Source organism: Mustela erminea, chromosome 1, assembly GCF_009829155.1.
Source record: "Mustela erminea isolate mMusErm1 chromosome 1, mMusErm1.Pri, whole genome shotgun sequence".
NCBI classification, from domain to species: Eukaryota; Metazoa; Chordata; class Mammalia; order Carnivora; family Mustelidae; genus Mustela; species Mustela erminea.
Window position 1 is genome coordinate 209,794,534 of NC_045614.1, and position 18,926 is coordinate 209,813,459.

General features: G+C 45.1%; 1 protein-coding gene across 1 annotated transcript in view; it reads left to right on the top strand.

The window, feature by feature from the left end:
• Nucleotides 1–453: 453 nt before the first annotated feature.
• KCNE2 (potassium voltage-gated channel subfamily E regulatory subunit 2) overlaps nucleotides 454–18,926 on the top strand; it is a 75,950-nt gene continuing 57,477 nt past the window's right edge. Inside the window, exon 1 of the mRNA XM_032354338.1 lies at nucleotides 454–528. The gene's annotated coding sequence lies outside the window, so the exon portion shown is untranslated. The remainder of the gene's footprint in view (nucleotides 529–18,926) is intronic.

An 18,926-nucleotide genomic window follows, 5' to 3' on the forward strand; every position in this document is an offset into this window, starting at 1 on the left:
GAAATGTTAACAACATATTCTCCAACCTTAAGATGTTTTTGTCTAGGTTGATGAAGTATAGCGGTGGGCTGGTAGAATTCAGTGTTCATTTCCAAGGCTGGGCTAAAATGATTTCCTGGTATGGGAATGGACAAGCCTGATGTACCTTCTCCAGAGGGGACTTATGTTTTCCCGGCCTTATAAATGGGAATCTCAAGAAACAGATTGCTGCATGGATTAGTCTATGTGGGACAGGGGTCACTCAACAGTGGAATGAGTGTAAAACCCAGTCCTCAAGCTAATATTTTAGAAAGGGCCCCTTGCCCTTAATTCATGTCAAAATAGATTCAGAAACCCTCCTACCCTGTCTCTTGCCAAAACTCAAGGGCTGCCTCGGAGATATTTCTGCCCTTTGGGAGAACCTGCCAGCACGGTTGTCTGGACTGGGCAGTGAGAATACCATGGCCCCTCCGTGTCGCCAGCTCTGGCTCAGACAAGACGGGCCTGTCTTCTGCCTCCGGGACTCCTGGGTCTCAGCCAGATCCTGGGGTGAGCTGGGGAGCGTGGGCGGGGTGGGGCGGCCGGCGCGGGGCTGGGAGATGAATGGTTTCATCAGTTTGACAGGGGAGGAGGGAGATGGGCCGTGGGGCTTGCAAAACATCACATCTTGGCAAAAATACTTTGAAAAACAGGAGATTCCTGGAAAGCAATAATGCTGACAGCGGAGAGCGAGTGCGGGGCCTGCCAGAGAGTGGAGCCCAGCTCCGGTTTAGAGGCCGAAGAGGTGCCGGGTCTGAGAACAGCCTGGCCTCTCCCGCTGTCTGCAGGCCCCCTTCGGCCACGGGCACTGCTGTCAGCTCCCTGTTCTTTCTGGAAAGGACCCTGTTCACGCAGCATCCCCATATCTGCATTTCGAAAGCCTGCCCTCTGCTCCGGTGGGAAGGGGGCCCTGCCTTCCCCTCTCCACCCGAGGCACAGCTGGCTCCCACCTGCGTCTGTCTGGGCCTGCTTTAGCCTGTGCCCTCTGCAGCTGGGGCCTTCCTCCAGCCTGCTCTCAGCCCGGTCGGGCAGGTGTTCCCTTCCAGGCTGGCCTTCTCCACAGGCCTTCCCCCTCCAGGCCTCTGGCCTTCCCCTCCTCGAGCTGCACTGGACCCCTGTCAGCCTTGTGGGTCTGGTCTCAGACAGGGGTGCTTCTGTAGATGTTGGTGTCTCCTTGTCCTTATAGAGTAGATTTCCTGTGACGTTTCAGCTCACCTGTGATGAGGATCAAAATAGTTGGTGTCAAACAGCTGTGTGAAGCCTCCTGTAGGCTCTGGCTGCTGCCTTGACCCTTCTCCACGTGGATGCCTCCACTGGGCCTCCTCTCTCCTGTGGAATCAGAGACCCTTAGGACTGGCCTGCGCCTGGTGCGTAGACCCCTACCAGAAACTGGAGTGCCACAGGCATTAAGGTGATATCTGTGGCCTGGGGTGTGTGAATCCTGTGGGAAAGAATCTTCTCTGTGGAGTGGAGGGGCCTGGCTACAAACCAGAGTAGTTGATCTGCCCTCACAGGGAGAGGCCCCTGGTGACCACCCATGACCAAGGGGGATGTGTGTCTACACAGGTGAGGAGAGGGAGCTCTCCAATATTCATTTCAGACACTTCCTCCAAATGACCTTTCTGCCACAACTGTGACCCAGAAGCAGCTGACTTTGTTGGACTTCCATTGTCTCCAGACACAGCAGCTTGCAAGGACAGCCTAGCTAATGGGCAGGGAATGGGAGGGTAGATGTGTGTTGGGTGCCCTCTGTGCTGTGTGGCTTTTTAGACTATATACATCTCCTCCAGAAGTCACATGTGGAAGTTCTAACAATCAGGACCTCAGAATGCGGCTGTATTGGAGACGAGTCCAAAAAAGGGGTGATTCAGGTAAAGAGGTCCTATGGGGGGGGGGCCCTGATCTGATCTGCCTGGTGTCCTTCTATGAGGAGAATGGGACCTGGAAACACTGAGGGAAGACTAGGCGAAGATACCAGAAGACAACTGCCTACAAGCCAAGGGGTGAGGCCTCAGAAGAAACCAATCTTTTCAGCACCTTGACCTTGGGCTTCCACCCTCCAGAACATGTGAAAATCTACTTTGTCATTATCTAAGGTACTTTGTTAGGGCAGCCCTAGAAGATGGAGACAGTGACATATGTGTGTGCCAAGGTGAACCATCCTCAAGTGTCTTCAACAATTGCATCCTGAAAGGTCTGTAGACACAAGTGCCTTTTGCCTCAACCCCACGCTCCTTCTGGCCTCCCGGAGGCTGGGCTGCCAGGAGGGGAATTCCCAAAAAGACATCTACCGCCAAGGGTTTCTGATCTAGTGTGGGGTCCTGTTCTATGTGCCTGGGAGACCCTGACTGAGGACAAAGATCAGAGCCCAGGAGAGGCTTGGAACTGGCCGGTGCTGGGGATGTTGGACCATTTAGTCCTTGAGATGAGCTGATTTGGCTGGTGGTAGAGCGAGGGCATCTGGGAGGCCACCAAAACCTGCACAGCTTCAGGAGTCCCCACAGATGGGAAAAACTTGGGCATCCCTGGAGGAAAGCAGCCCTGGGCGCTGATCACCAGCGTTCATTTCTCAAGGCTTCTGCTGAAAGCTTCCTGAGGCTGAGAACCAGGCGTTGTGACTCCATTCATGAGGTCCAAGAGTGGGGGTTGGGGGGAGGAGGCAGTGGATCTTACTGATACTTCTTTCCTGTCGGTGGTTTCTGTAGGAGCTCAGCCTCGAGCTCAGCTGAGAGTGAGGTTTGTGGTCCTAGGACAACACCGAGTTTCAAAGATTGCAGTTGCAAAGATGGAGGCAATTTATTTTAATTGGAAGCCTCTAGATGCATTTCTGGCACTGATATTCCCCAGATGACCCCCTTGGTGGACTGGAAGCTAAACAAGAAAATGTGTGGGTTTCAGAAAACCTGATGATTTGAGTTTCAGACAAGCCCCCGCCCGGAGTTCTGCACGTGTTAATGTGCAGATGAAAGGCCCTGTGTGATTTGGATCTACAGAAACTGTCAAGTCTGAAAGGCCTTCTTTTGGTCCTAAAAGGTATCCTTGAAATTACTCCCAGGTTTTGGCCCCAACTGACCTCCCAGTCAAATCTAATTGGCCGAGTTTAGAGCATAGCTTTGCGGATTTTGAAGCTTGCCTTTGAGGGTTCATGCTGGTGAGTGATCTCAAGGATGGCCCGTATACAGACACCAACCAGAGCACTAGAGGGAGGATAAGGGGGTGCACTTTGGAAGACGCTGTCATGAGGCAGCCCTGTAGCACAGGAGCCTGGAGCTGGCTCCACACAGCCAGGCCAGGTCATTCATGCTCCTCTCCCCACCCCCACACCTTCCTGTACCTTTGACTCTTATTACCTGTATCTGCAGACGGCTGGCGGGCAAGAGGTGTTGTCTGTGGCCATGAGCGATGACAGCTAAGAGACTCCCTGAAGACTCTCCCCCTGACCTGAGCCTCATTAGTGTCTTGTGGTTTCCAAACATGCAAGTCAGCCAGAGATTTTCAGTGCCACATAGAGATCTGCATGGGGTACGTTTCTTCACACACTAGCGACAATGCCCTGTCTGCACCTCAATTTCAACATCACCAAACTTGAACATATATTCTCTTCTCCCCAGTGGCTTTTTCTCCTGCATTCCCTCACTCTATCAATGACCCACCAACCTCCTGGCTGCCTGCTCAGAATCCCTGGGCAGCTCCCCCATCTCTCCATTCCCCATCTCCTTTAACCACTGTCCCATTCCAGATCCCACTCTCCTATTTCCTCTCCTCCCTTCTAGCTTCTTCCCTACTGACTTGCTTCTGGAGACGCTCTGCAGTGCCTCCCTGGTTTCTGCGTCTCTAATTTCTCCCCCGAATCTGCTGATTCTTGGATTCGGTATACAGGAACATCTTGCAGGTTGTTGAAGTGTTTATTCCTGGGCCCCTTTCCTAGAAAGTCTATCTGAGGGTGTGGGACGTGGCCTGGGAATCTTAACATGCATTCACACATGTTCCTGGGGGATTCTGATCCAGTGCATAGGGGACCACGTTTTGAGAAGTTCTGTTTTTACTTTTGTGGCCCCTTTGGTCAGGGAGGTCTTCCTTTGGCCTAACTGTCATTGGGCCCCTCCTCCACTCAAAGCCACTTAAAATGCCCATTGCCTTGTGCACAGGCTACTGGGTCAGGCTTTCAGAGCCTCCCATGTACAGGCACCAGCAAAATTCCTGGCCTCGCTTCCCACTTCTACCTACTGTGTAGTCAAGCTCAGTGGATTTCAAACTTATTTAAGAGACAGAATCAATTAAAATAACTAAGTAATTAGTGCGGAGTCACTATTCTTGATGAAATTCTAATTCACAGAATTGGAAGCAGGGACTAAAGTATTTTTTGTTTGTTTGTTTTGTTGGTTGGTTTTTAAAAATTTTTTTATTATAGAGGACACCTAGGAAAATTCAATTCTTTACCATGGTTTGGGAAAAGACTAGTATTGACCTTTTTTCCATGTGACATGAGCAGCACTTGGGCCTTGTTCTTGAGGTTGTACAAATCTGGGGTGTCTAGTTTGGGGCCTAACTAACCCAGGCTACTTGATTTTGAGTTGACATGCCTGAATGGGGAGTGTTGTGGGCTTTGGGTTTAGATATCCCTGAACTCAAAATGTGATTCCGCAGTTCACTAGACCCGTGACCTGTGACCCGGCCTCTCTGTGGCTGTAAAAGGAGGACAGTGATGCTCACCCTGGGGTGAGGTGGGAATAAAGGATATTGTAGGTACAGAGCTAAGCACACAGCCACTGGTGATGAGCAGAGAGAGGAGGCTAGAGGTGGTGGAGAGATGTCTATGGCATAACCCTGCAGGCCAAGAGTTACTCTGAGCTGGAGGATGCTGTCTATTGTGAGTCCTGAGAGGATGACCAGTTGGCAGTGTGGAGAAGGGACCGGAGGGGCAGGCTATGGAAAGAAAGAGAGAGAGAGAGAGAGAGAGAGACTGGTTGTTGCTATGACAACAAGCCCCACAGAGGCAACAAGGGCCAACCAAGAAGGCAGCACAGAGCCAGGTGACCATGCAGGGCTTTGGAAAGACACTTCAAACTAATCCTTCTCCTGTAAATGCTCAGGTTATGGTAGGCCTGTAGGCCTCAGGCCTCTGGTGGATCATTTAGTAGATGATAATGGGTAATACAGAAGCATTTCATGGCTCCAAATCATCTCAGCTTCCATTCTCCGCGGGATTCAATCTGTTCTTCATAAAATCTAGAATAAACTTCAGAAGCCAAAATCTTACTGGAACACTTCCCTGCAATAGTCTTCCTTGGAGTCTCAGCTGCCCACTGATTTCCAAGTAAAATCCACCCCCATTAGCATGACCAAGATGAGGTCCTTTATGGCTTCCTCACTGGCCGTTGCCCTCAGAAATATCCTGACCCTAAATGCTATGGCCGTGGAGAACTACTTGCTCTCACCTTTCAATGCCTTCATGCTTCTGCACATCCTCTTTTACTTCTGGATCGAGGGTTCTTCCTTTTTCTTCTTGGCAAACTGCCCCCCCCTTTACTTGAGCACTCAACTGAAATGTCACCTACTATGAGAATCCTTTTCCATTCCCTTCAAAGAAATTAAAATACTATTTTTTTCCCAGCTTCTGTGGTACTCAATGTGTACTTCTAGTTAAGCCCCCACCATTCTACTGGTGTAAGGTGATATCTCAATGTGGTTTTAATTTGAATCTCCCTGAGGGCTAGTGATGATGAATATTTTTTCATGTGTCTGATAGCCAACCAGAAGGTTATGTAAATACTTAGTTTAGCAGTATTTTCTCCCTAAGCTAATACCTTCTTGTATTCAGAACTCAGCCCAAATGTCATTTCTTCAAATCCCCTGGTTGAAGTAAGGTTTGTTCCTTTGCTATGCTCTTTCATAGACCTGAATCTTTCCTTAAGGGTCCCTATCTCTATAACTGCATGTTCATGAGTAAGATACCCTACCAGTATGCCTTCCCCTCTAGACTGTAAGTGTCAAGAGGGAAGTTATCAGATTTGTCATTGAATCCTCAGGAGGTAACACATTATGCCTGGCACATAGTAGGAGCTCTTTAAATGAATGAGCAAGCAAATGAATGAATAGCTGAAGCATTCCTTGTTTAAGTACTAAGGGGATCAGCAAATCCCTTTTTTTGGAACCCCCTTCTTATGGAACCTCCTTCTTTATTAGAGTTCTTTTTTTTTTTTTTTTTTAAAGTCTAAACATAAAGGAAGATTTATTGGAAGGTTACTTGGCACATCATGTTATTCAGGGAGGGGTTGAAAAGTCAGCTCAAGGAAGATGGGACCTAGTTTGCTCAGCTGATGTCAACCTCAGTAGTTAATAGGCCTTTTCTCTCCAGAACTTTGCTATTAATGTGCATGGTTCTTATCTCCTGGTATCTATTGCCTTCATTCAAAGTCCAGATTCCCAGAGGAAAGAAGCTGATTGGCTCAATTAGAGGAGACACGGGTTCCCTGCCCTAGTCAGCCCTAAGGAAGCAAGTTCATGCAGTAGAAACAGGGCTGCCCATAGCCCATTCTTGGAGTTCCCAGAGAGAAGAGTTCACCATGAGCAAAAGACAGAATTACTGAGCCAAGGTGCAACTTGGTCTTCTGACTCATATCTAATATTGTTTCCTCTCTCCTTCTCCCCATTTCTTTATATAATGTATATTGTTGGTAGCAGAGTCCACAGGGTATGGGATTGGGAGAAATGACCATGATGGAATGGAGGGGAGGGATGAACATCAGTTAGAGTTTGGGAACACTCTGAAGAGTGCACCTTTAACATCCCTTTCTGTGTCATATAAGACACAGTTCTTTCTTGCTCTCCTAAAATCTTAAATATGTTCCTGATCTGCTGGTGCCTCTTCTCCAAGTAGTGACTCAGGGACCCAGTCTCCTTCCATGTTGTGGTTTTTCCCTATTCCATTTATAGAAGCTTGCCAAGGTCACTGAGTATTTGCAACAAGTCAGTGGAATGGGAAAAGTGGGGAGGATCGAACCTGGAAATGGTGCCCAACACTCCTCCTCACAATCAACGGGCTAGAACTGAGTCACACGCCACATCTTATTTCAAGGGAGGCTGGGGAATGGAGTGAGTCTGCGAGCCCAGAAAGGAAGGGAATCCAGTTTGAGAAGCTGCTACTCCATCTACTAACTGTTGCCTGGACATGACTTTTGGTTGTTTCTCCTGGGCAGTGGATGAATGCTTATGTGTCTGCGTTCTGCTCTGTGCTACCCAGGGGAACATACCTGGATGCTCAGGAAAGTGGGTATGTGTTGGTGTTGGGCAGCCAAGGTGTGGAACTTCTGGGGACCTGATGAGCTCCTTCTTTCTCAAAATGTCCCCCTGGTCTGTAAGATTGGGTCTCCATTTTTCTTGCTGATACTACATGACCAGGTCATCCTGGCCCCAGTTGGTTGATATAGGATTAGATACCCAAATGGCCAAAAAGATCCTCTCATTTGGGAAATTGAAATTAGATCAGAGACTCAGTCTTGGAGGTTGGCTGTCAAGTAATCTTCCTGAAGCCTTGTGGATGAAAACCCTCAACTCCCTGCAGGGAAGGCCCTGGAGGGACCTGGGCCCTGGCCTTCCCATGGCTGGTTGCTCATGGCTTCCTTGGCTTGGGGGATCTCTACTACCAAGTTATTTTATGTCTAAGTTGTTCAAATTGGTGGCTATTTCTTGCAACCAAAATAATTTTAATCAGTAAAGGAATTTAGTGTTTATCTTGGACAAATCACTTTAACAGCCACAGATTTCTCATTTATAAATTGAAGATAATTTTATCTGCCGTGCCTATCTCTCAGGACTATTAAATGGAATAAAACACCCAAAGCACTTTAAAAAAACCTGAAAAACCATACAAATATAAGTGGGGTTATTTGTCTATAGCAGGAAGAGTTTCAAGAGCTTTTTTCCAAGTATGAAATAGAAGGTTTTCTTTCTTTTTTAGCTTTACTTTAATTACTTTGTGGTCAATTTCTCTCAAGTGCAGGAAATCTCCATAGTTAGAGGTTTACTTTTCTTTTGCTAGATATTTAATACTTTGATTATTTCTGACACTGAAATTACCCATGGTTTGCCTTTGCCAAACCAAGCCTAATTTTCATATTATTATTGCTGTTTGGGGCCATACTCAGCAGTGCTGCTTGAGAGTCTGAATCAAACAGTTATTTTCAACCCATAACATCCAATGCCCTCTTTTTGTACTAGCTCTCATACTCTGTAACTTTCTGGAATGAAATTGTATTAGTTTGCTAGGGTTACCATAGATCTTACAATTTAAATATCAGAAATGTGTTGTCTCACAGTTCTGGACACTAGAAGTCAAAGATCAAGATGTTGGCATGGTTGGCTCCTTCTGAGGACCTCGAGGGGTGGGTCTATTCCAGGCCTTCCTCCTTGGCTTGTAGATGGCCACCTTCTTCTGTTTCTCTTTATACTCTTTATTTATACTCTTTATTCCCTCTATGTGAGACTGTGTCCAAATTTCTGCTTCCAATATAAGGGCACTGGTCATATTGGGATTAGAACTGACCTTGATGACCTAATTATAATTTGATTATTTCTGGAAAGACCCTATTTCCAAATAATATGCATTCTGAGGTGCTGAAGGTTAGAACTTCCACATATGAATTTGTATGCTTGTAGGAGGAGGTGACACAATTCAACCCATAATGGAAATGAATCTAATCTCTATACATGCATTATTATAGTTTAAAGGATCAAGGTAATGCTTTGACCTAAAAAGAAATGAAAAGAAATTTACAACAAAATAGTGTGTTTCCAAAGGTAAATGCTCAGGCAGGAGTGAGGTAGAAAATGTAATGCCCAAGTCAGATATTTGGGTCTGTGCAGCCTCTCTATGAAAACAGCAGATAAGAATGCAGCCTGCTACCTGCAACTCAGACACCATGGGGCACTGGAAGTGGTAATATGGTATCCAAAATAGGGGCTGACTCTTTATAATGTACAGTCTTCCCTCAATTTATATGGGAGTCTCATTCCTGGGGAATTCAGTGTATTTTAAACTTGCAAGAAGTACTTTGTAGCTGAATGTGAAGCAAACAGAGTTTTTATCTATGGGAAGCTCTGGTGGAACATTTGGAAGTTGGCAGGATGTGGGATAACTCTTTACAACAGGGGACTGTCCCGGGCTTTGCAGAATGTTGAGCATTCTTGGCTTCCACCAAATAAATATCAGCAGGATACCCCTGCTCCTTGAGACAAAAATACCATACAGATTTTCCCAATGGTTCTGACCCATTGAGAACTATGGGGGAAGGAGAGAAGAATCAAACAGCCCAAGGAGAGCAACTGCCAGGATAAGGGATGAGAAGCAATGGGGTGCACCATGCTCCCAGCTGAAGGGACCATGTCTGCTTCCAGCTAGACACTGGCATCCCTGATTAAGAAGGGAAAGACAGAAGACAACCACCAGTGCTCTCCTATTTGTTATTTCCTATGCCTGAGTGCAACATGAAAGTCCCTTATCACAGTGGTGGGTCCAGGGCCCAGCCTAGTGTTGGGTGCATAGCAAGCACCCAATGTTTGTTTGGTGGTGTTGAATGGCAGTGTTAAAGTGGGGTTGGATGAGTTGACATGAGAAAGTGCATTTGTTTGTTCCCTTACATATTCCTTTGAAAGTTATTGAACTATGAGTTGACATTGTGCTAATTCCTGGAAAAACCCATCAGCAAGAGATAGTCTTTGATTGTAGAGTGTGCAATCTAATGAGGGAGAGAGACCCATATGCAGGTCCATTCCAATACAGTGACAGGAAAGTGTTGGGTACAATGGGAACATGAAAAGAGGGGCACTCCACCTAGGTTGGGGTGAGAGATGGGATAAGAGAATTCTAGTAGTTATCAGGGGTGACAGAGGGTGCCCCAAGGAGTGATGTGCTGTTGAGCTACTATTTTTCTTCCTAGTGGGGATGGAAGATAGTGGGGAAGAAAAGGGGGAACCCCAGTTTTGCAGACAGAAGCTAGGTTATGGGGTATGGAGCTGGGTGTGCCACTTGTACGTCATTATAGGTCCTGGTTCCCCCACATTTCAGCCCATGCCTGGAGCTCTCAGATCCTCCTCCCTCCAATTATACCCTCTTTCCTCTTCATTTGTCGCTCTTCCTAACTCTGTGTTCTGGGTGTAAACTGTGTCCTGGGTAGAGGAGAACAAATATTCAGAAGGGGTGGATCTTGGGGGCTCTGTCTGGTTTAGGCCAGGTTGAAGAAGCCACTCCTTTTGGGAGTAGCAACGGCTCCTGGCCTCTGCCCCCAAGACAGTCCCTTAGGCCCATCTTTCTGAAGATCCTACCTATAAAGGTGCTGGTACAGTCTACTCTATCCTCTGCTGCCCACCCCCTTCCCATCTATCCTCGTCTCATTTGTCCATGCTCCCAGCTGAGTTCGCCATCATGCATGTTTTCTTCCATGTCCAACCTTCCAAGAAGGAGCTCTGGATTCCGGCTAGAATGTGGGGACAGAGACATGCTTAAATACAGTCCTAATGGTAACAAGAATTAAATTAAACAAAAAAGGCTTCTGAGTGGGGTCCAGAGCCTCAGTAAAACATCTTTGTGCTGGAGCTCAGAAGAAGACTTTGATGAAGGAATGATGAAGGGAACAAATGGGAAAAATGTGGTCCCTGCTCACCCTCTGTGAGTCTGAAGGCAGCAGAAACACTTCCAGGCATTATTTCTAGCCAGGGAAAGAGGCTAAGCAGTTGTCTGGAGCCAAAGACTGCCAGGAGTAATAAGAAAACCCTTTAAGCGAGCTTTCTCCATCTGTTTAGTTTCTCATGCTGAAAAAAGAAGAAAAAATATAAATATGTGATTCAGAGAAATGTCATATGCAATTACCTCCGCCAGGGAAAAATAAACAAGGCTTCACTTCATTAGGAAGCTTCTCACGTGACCGGTACCTTCTGGTGGTCTTCAACATTATGAGCTTCCAAGTTCAGTTGCTGAGACAACTTGGCTGAAACTTGGCTCTAGCTCCCAGATAGGGCCATCTCTGGGGGGTGGGGGTGGCGGATCTAGTGCACTGGGCATCTGACTCTCTGCTCAATCACATTGTCCAAAGATGAAATCAGGTTAAAGGGAGCATCTGGGGAGCCTGGAAGATGAGGAACCCGTAAAGGCCTTGGCCAGTTGGTAGGAAGGTGGGAGCTTACTCTCTGAGTGCCCACACCAGCTTCCTATTGTTTTTAGCCCCAGTTAAGCTAACCACCTGCCAGATCCCCAAAGGCTTTCCTGGGATCCTTGAGAGCAAATTACAGCATGGGCCCAGTTGGCAAACACAGTAACGTGCCATGACCTTCGGGTTGATGCTGCCCAACATCAGAGCAAAGAAAGTAGATTTGGAACTTTAACTTTAAAATTGATTTAGCTTTAAAATGGCGAGAGTGTTTGCTCTTGTTACCTTGTAGCTAACCTTGTAAACCTCCAGAAGGACCAAAAAATCTGGTCATTTGACATTGCTCATAAGAGCAATGTCTTTCTAAAATTCTCTCTCCAAAGCACCAAGACAGGGGTCTTATGGGCTTGGATCTTCAATGAACAGGATTTGCAGATGGTGAGTGGTAAGTGAGGTTTGCTTCTGTGCAGAGATCTCTGTCCCTGCTGCCACTCATAGAGACTATACTCCCAGCTTTTCAGAAAAAGCCTACGCCATGTACCACCAGCAACATCAACTTTTCTGTTCCATGTATCATGGTTTTTCAAAAGTTGTCCTTCCTTCCCCCTTCCCCTCATTCTTTTATCTCAGAGGAAGGTGAGAAGGGTGTATGTCTTCATCTCTCTGCCCATGAGACCCTAGGTTCTGTCTTAGTCACATTTACTCCTTTCTTATTTGGAATCTTTCTCCAACAGTTTATTTTACTTCTTAAATTCTCCTTCTCTGCTGCCTTCTTCATTCTTAAAAATATTTGTTTGTTTGTTTATTTATTTATTTGAGAGAAACCAACTAAGAGTATGTGAGTGGGGGAAGGGACAGAGGAAGAGAACCTTCAAGCAAACTGCACTGAACAGAGCCTGATATGGTGGGGCTTGATCCCACCACCCATGAGATCATGACTGAGCCAAATCAAGAGTCAGATGCTCAACCAACTGAGCCACACAAGCATGCCTGCCTTCCTCATCTTTGTCTACAAATGTCTCTGGATTTCCCTTCACACCTTAAACTTGGCTTGTCTAAAAGTGTGGTTATTTTGTATTTTACAAAACCAGCCCATCCTTCCAGTGGGAGAAGATTCTTCCAAGCAACTGAGACCAAATTTTGGAGTCATTTTTTATTCATCTGCCTTCCTTGTGTAACTCTTGCATTCAGCCCTTCTTTTCCATTATCACTGTGACAAACCCAGTTCAGATCCCTACTGTGTCAGCCCAGGCGTAGAAATAGTAATGGCTGTTTACAGCTGACAAGTGGAGGAGTCAGGATTTACAAGCAGGTCTGCTGACCCCATAGTCTAAGTTTTAAACTGTGATGCTAGGCTCAGAACTGTGGTTGCTTCTTCACTGGTCTCAAACACACAGGGCCTCCTGGTCATCCTCTAGTCTACCTTCTTCACCGCTTACCAGAACAATCTCCCTAATGCACCAATAGGACCGCATCTTCTGCAACTGACAGTATCTTATTGGCTCTTCATTGCCTGCAGGATAAAGTCCAAACATATTCACTTGTTATTCAAAGTTCTAGCCCCACCTGGAGCTTTATGGTTCTCCTTCTCTCCTTTTCAGCTCTTTTTACTGAAATCTCTGTTTTCCAAAGTTCAGTGCAAATGTGATCCCCTCCATGGAACATTTCTGACCACACTCACTGAAACTGTTGTTCTCTTTGCTTGAACTCACCTTGTGCTTAATTTGGGCCCCCCTCATGGTGCTTGTGGTCTGAAGTGATTTATAATATGATGATTTGCCTACCTGTCTTATTATATTCTTGAGGTCAGGGTTATGTCTGTTTATTTTTGCAACCCCTACAACATCTGTCAAAATGTCGTACACAAAGGAAGGGTATTCATTAAGGTCATACTGGCTGCTGTGATCGGTACTCTCCAGATATTGGTGGCCTGACACAAAGAACATTTATTTCTAAATCTTGTAAAATGTAGTTGATGATGGAGGGGTGAGAGTGGTGCTCTGCTCAATACAGTCATTCAGGAACCCGAACGGAAAGAGACTCTTCCTTTTCCAACATGTGGCTTCCAGCTTTGCTTTGGGCATTGACAGCCCGAGAGCAGATGTAGTAACAGAGAAGAAAGGGAGAAAGATGACATGGGGGTGCTCTCATGGCTTGGGCCAGGAAGTGACATATTCCACTGGCTAGAACTCAGTCTCATGGCCAAAGAAGCCATGAAGAAAATAAGAAATGGAAGCATCGTGTGCTAGAAAGGAGAGGAAATGGAGATGGTGAATAGCTAAATAGTGTATATTTGTGGAAGGAATAAGTAATATGTTGCTATTGATTTATCAGGGAAGTGGGTGAAGAATGATTATCTCCCAAGTAGGACACACACGCTCCATGGTGTACGAGCTGATCTAATGGCACAATAAAAGATATATCAGAGCATCTTTTTAAAAATCTAAGATAATAAGAAAGAACTTCCGGGTTGCCAGCATTCGGCATAGGAGATAACATCGGAGCCTACATTTGGTCTTTAGGTCAGATCTTCCCATGTCTCATCCAGCATGTGAGTCATCTTGAGGGGAGAGCCGGCATCCTCAGTGTGCAGACTCATTCATTCATTTTAGTTCAGGGAGACTTGGCAAATGCTAATCATGTGAGCTTCGTCAAGTGAGTTTATGGTTGATATTATCTTGTTTTTAACAAAATCAACCCTTGCAAAGGGATCAAACGGCTTTAAATGTCCCTATAGAGAGACTGCTGGTTGCAGAGAATACTAGTAACTAAAGCAGTGGCGAACCATTAGAAAAACGTCAAGGCCGACCCTCTGATGCAGACTCTTTGCTGGCCACATCAGGAGGCAAAACAAAGATAATGTAGTCAGTTCTGGCAACAAGTGACCCCCCTCAAAAAAAAAAAAAAAAAGGAAATAAAGAGAAAAAAAATTGAAATGGCTGCAAAAACTGCTTGAAATAGGATTTACGTCACCTACCATTAACAATGAAACCCAAGCTAAGTGGATATTGTAATGGATGTATCAGCTAAAGCTGCCAAACCTATGTTTGGTTATGGAGCCAAACTTATGTGCAAAATACTGAAAAACTTATTATCTGGAATATCAAGGTCAATATTTACAATTTTTTTAATGTTTAAAGTTACTCACTCAATCCAGTGCTTTACAAAAATCACGATTAATTTGATGATAAATGTTTGGAAGACCTTCAGGACTTATTTAAATTTCTTATTTAATAGTGAGTTTCTTACTCAAGAGCAAATGGGAAAAGCTACATGCTCTGGAGGAGACCCTTGTTAATCCTGTTGTGGGTCCAACAGCGGGGAAAATAAGGCAGCAGACACAGATCCAGTGACTGAGTGAAAACGTGTTCCTTTATGGGCACACACTGTTCAAAGGTGCCTTGGAAACATCACTGAAGCCTTAAAGAAACAAGTACAAGAAGAAATTAGACTGTGTGGGAGGCTTACGATACAGCTGGATTGAAGTACAGTTGAAATGCATCCAGGCTGACTTCCTTCGGGAACCTCTAGAGAAAGGTGGCCTGGGGAAGATATTTTTAATGCAAAGTGACTTCTGTAATAAGAACAATGTTTTATGAGACTACAGTATTAGTGTAACCCTTGATGTGGCAGCCAATTCGACCCAAACATAAAGGGAATCCCAGGGTAGCCTTACAGAGACAGATCCAAAGGTGATTTTCATTTACTACTTCCTTCTCAAGCAAGCTAGCGCTACAAAGAGATTGTTTTAGAAGATACAGAGTTCTAGAGGACGACACTGATGAGGCTGATTTTTTTTCTTTTTTAAAAATTTATTTATTTATTTATTTGAGAGAGAGAGCACACACAACTACAGGGAGTGGTAGAAGGAGAGGGAGAAGCAGGCTCCCCACTGAGCAGGGAGCCCAATGCGGGACTTGATCCCAGGACTCTGGGATCATGACCTGAACAAAAGGCAGATGCTTAAGGCTCAAAGACTGAGCCACCTTGGTGCCTCGAGGCTGATTTTCAAAACAAAATTTTGCAATAAAACAAATACCAAAAAGCCTGTAAACTATGTGGGTCTCTAGAGTATTCCGTAATGGAAGGGGAAGTATCATGAACACATTTGATATCCTGCAGAGGTTTACTGATTATCTTTTATAAAATACTTAAAATATTTGTCCCACTTAAAGAGGAGGCATCCATTATTTTTACAGTAAGTTTAGTATTGCAAGTTCAGATACTTTCTGCTACCCCTGGGTGTCCATGTCTTGCTAGCTGGCAGAGATTTCTGAAGTAATAAATCCAAGTAATCTGCAAAGGTAAAGATGATATTTTACCTTCAAGCAAGAGAGTTACCGATTCTCAAGAGCAAATCAGGCTACGGAGAAAGCATTTTGAAAACAGATGTTTGGAAATATTCCATGATTACATAGTATTGTTGTCAAAAATGATGTGTTACCTATAAAAACTAATATCTGCACATTTTTTAATAATGGAAACTTTTTAAAAAATCTGGTCCACAATCTTCCAGAGGAAGTATTTTAGTGAGTTTTTAATCTCTTGGTTAAAAATATTAAAGAGCCAATGCCTTCTGTTTAGATTGCAAGAAAATTCGGTGGTACGAGGAAAAAAGAAACGTCCTAGTGCCATTTCAAGAAAAACGTCATGGTTGGTAGAAAGAATGGAACAGTGAGTGTCCGGACACTGCACACGGGCATCTTCTATTTGGTTCTCTGCTACTGGGGCAGTAACTTTTTTTAGCCATGCCAGACAGTGACACTTGTCTCTAAAAACAGGCTCTGTTGTTTCGCAAAGTATAAAGCTAAGACTTGCAAAAATAACAAAGTATTTTGGGACTTCATCAAGATCAAAAGCTTCTGCACAGCAAAGGAAACAGTCAACAAAACAAAGAGGCAACCCACAGAATGGGAGAAGATATTTGCAAATGACAGTACAGACAAAAGGTTGATATCCAGGATCTATAAAGTACTCCTCAAATAACACACACAAAACAGACAATCATATAAAAAAAAATGGGCAGAAGATATGAACAGACACTTCTCCAATGAAGACATACAAATGGCTATCAGACACATGAAGAAATGTGCATCATCACTAGCCATCAGGGAGATTCAAATTAAAACCATATCGAGATACCACCTTACACCAGTTAGAATGGCCAAAATTAGCAAGACAGGAAAAAACATGTGTTGGAGAGGATGTGGAGAAAGGGTAACCCTCTTCCACCGTTGGTGGGAATGCAAGTTGGTGCAGCCACTTTGGAAAACAGCGTGGAGATTCCTCAAGAAATTAAAAATAGAGCTTCCCTATGACCCTGCAATTGCACTACTGGGTATTTACCCCAAAGATATAGATGTAGTGAAAAGAAGGGCCATCTGTACCCCAATGTTTATAGCAGCAATGGTCACGGTCGCCAAACTGTGGAAAGAACCAAGATGCCCTTCAACGGACGAATGGATAAGGAAGATGTGGTCCATATACACTATGGAGTATTATGCCTCCATCAGAAAGGATGAATACCCAACTTCTGTAGCAACATGGACGGGACTGGAAGAGATTATGCTGAGTGAACTAAGTCAAGCAGAGAGAGTCAATTATCATATGGTTTCACTTATTTGTGGAGCATAACAAATAGCATGGAGGACAAGGGGAGATGGAGAGGAGAAGGGAGTTGAGGGAAATTGGAAGGGGAGGTGAACCATGAGAGACTATGGACTCTGAAAAACAATCTGAGGGTTTTGAAGGGGCGGGGAGGGGTGGGAGGTTGGTGGAACCAGGTGGTGGGTATTAGAGAGGGCACGGATTGCATGGAGCACCGGGTGTGGTGCAAAAACAATGAATACTGTTATGCTGAAAAGAAATTTTTAAAAAGGTATGTTACCCACCTCTCTCTCATTAAAGATTTATTTTCGAGTATGCTTTCATTATCGGTCCATATTCTATGGGAGACCAGGGGCAATGCTTAATTCAGTTTATAGAATTCTTCCAAGGATGCAACCACACATCTTCTTGGCATCACTCCCCGGGTGACATCCGGTTGAGAACAATTACAAGGTTTCTGAGTGATTTGAGGAGTTTGAATGATAGATAGGTCTCAAATCGAGATAAGAAGGTGTCGTTTAAAAATAGGCACCCACTGGCTTACCTGTGCTGAATTAGCACTTGAATAATGCTTGAGTTGGTAGATGACCTGGTTAAGGGGAAATACTCAGCAGGGTTGCCTTCAACCATTCAACATCTCTTAGTTCTCTACCACCTGGCGGACACTGCAGGTACAAAGACACCTCTGACAACGGTGTCCTTGCCCTCAAAGAACAGAGAATCCAGGTTCCACTGGTGACCAAATGCGACATTCCTGCCACCATGCTGGTGACTAAGCATCGTTCCCACTTCCCATTTCCCCCCACTCTGCCCCACCTGCCTTTTCTCAGTGTAGATTCCTCCAGATATTCTTCCAGTTCCTTCTGCTGTGCTCTAGATTTCCTGGGAGCAGCTAGAGAACAGTTTGTCATTCTAGAATCTTGAAACTTCGCCCCAACTAATTAAGGATCTTCTAACAGTTCAATGAATCCCTTCTGTTCTCAACCTGAATCTTTTTATGATCTAGAGATTTGTATTTCCTTGTTCTTTTGTCATTTTGCTCACAGCTTCTTATTAAAATCCCATCTGGAAGCTGTTGACAGCTCCCCTCTTATCTTCCTCTGGTAGCAGAACAGGGTGACATGTTAAATAGGCATAAAAGGCCATGATAATAAACAACTGTGATTGATGAGCATTGATTGCGTTCTATGTAGTGAGCTGAGCACTTTAGTTACAGGGTTAAATTAGTCCTCACTTCCACCTGTGAACCTCAGTGTCCACGGAGAGTGTTATCTATTGACCCTCTTGGCCCAAAGTCATGCACCTGGAAACTCATCGCCTATGTTTGTGGGACTCCAAAGTCCACAATCTAACTACTATATATCCATCTTTCCCCTTTAAACACAACAACCCTCCATATAATACTTATTTTAGCTAAACCAGCCAATAGAGGTTCTCAGTGATAAAGTGCTTCCAGACTCCTGGTCACAGTTTTGCAAGTAAAATGTGAAGGAAAATAGGTTTCAGTTTTTTAAACTCTGTCCTTGACATTCCTGTTAGACCCCAAGTGTCTGTGCCCCACTCTCTACCTACTTTCTCCCATTTCACTGTCTACCCTTTGCTGTGGTCACACCGAACGATTTCCACTGCTGAGTTAGGCCAAGCCACTTCCTGATATCCAGCCTCTATGGCTGCAGCACTTACTGTCTCCAGTAAGCTCTGCTTTCTTCCTTGCCTGTTTCTTGAAGCCTCAAGACCCATCTCAAGGACACCATCCTCTCAGAGATTGTCACCACCATCCTCTCAGAGATTGTTCTGGAACCTAACTCCTCCCAGCTTTCAGCAGAGTGGCCTGCCCTCCTCTGCAACCCCACATCTCTATTAGAACACATTGTCCATTGTCCTGCTACACAGAGACAGTCTGTGTCTGTTCAGTGTTTCATCCCCAGTGCCTAGCATGGCATCTGGTCCCAAGAGGTAGTTAATTAGTGGCAGTTAAGTGAATGAATGAACAAATGAATGAAGGAGTGAATGAATAGAAAGTATGGAATGAGGGCAGGGATGGAAGACTCCGGGAAGTCTCCTGGCAACCTCTGTAACTGAGGTTGTAACTGTAATGTGTGTTCCAGAACTTGGCACAGACACTCAAGTGTAAGTCAGCTGGCCAGGGTATGTGGC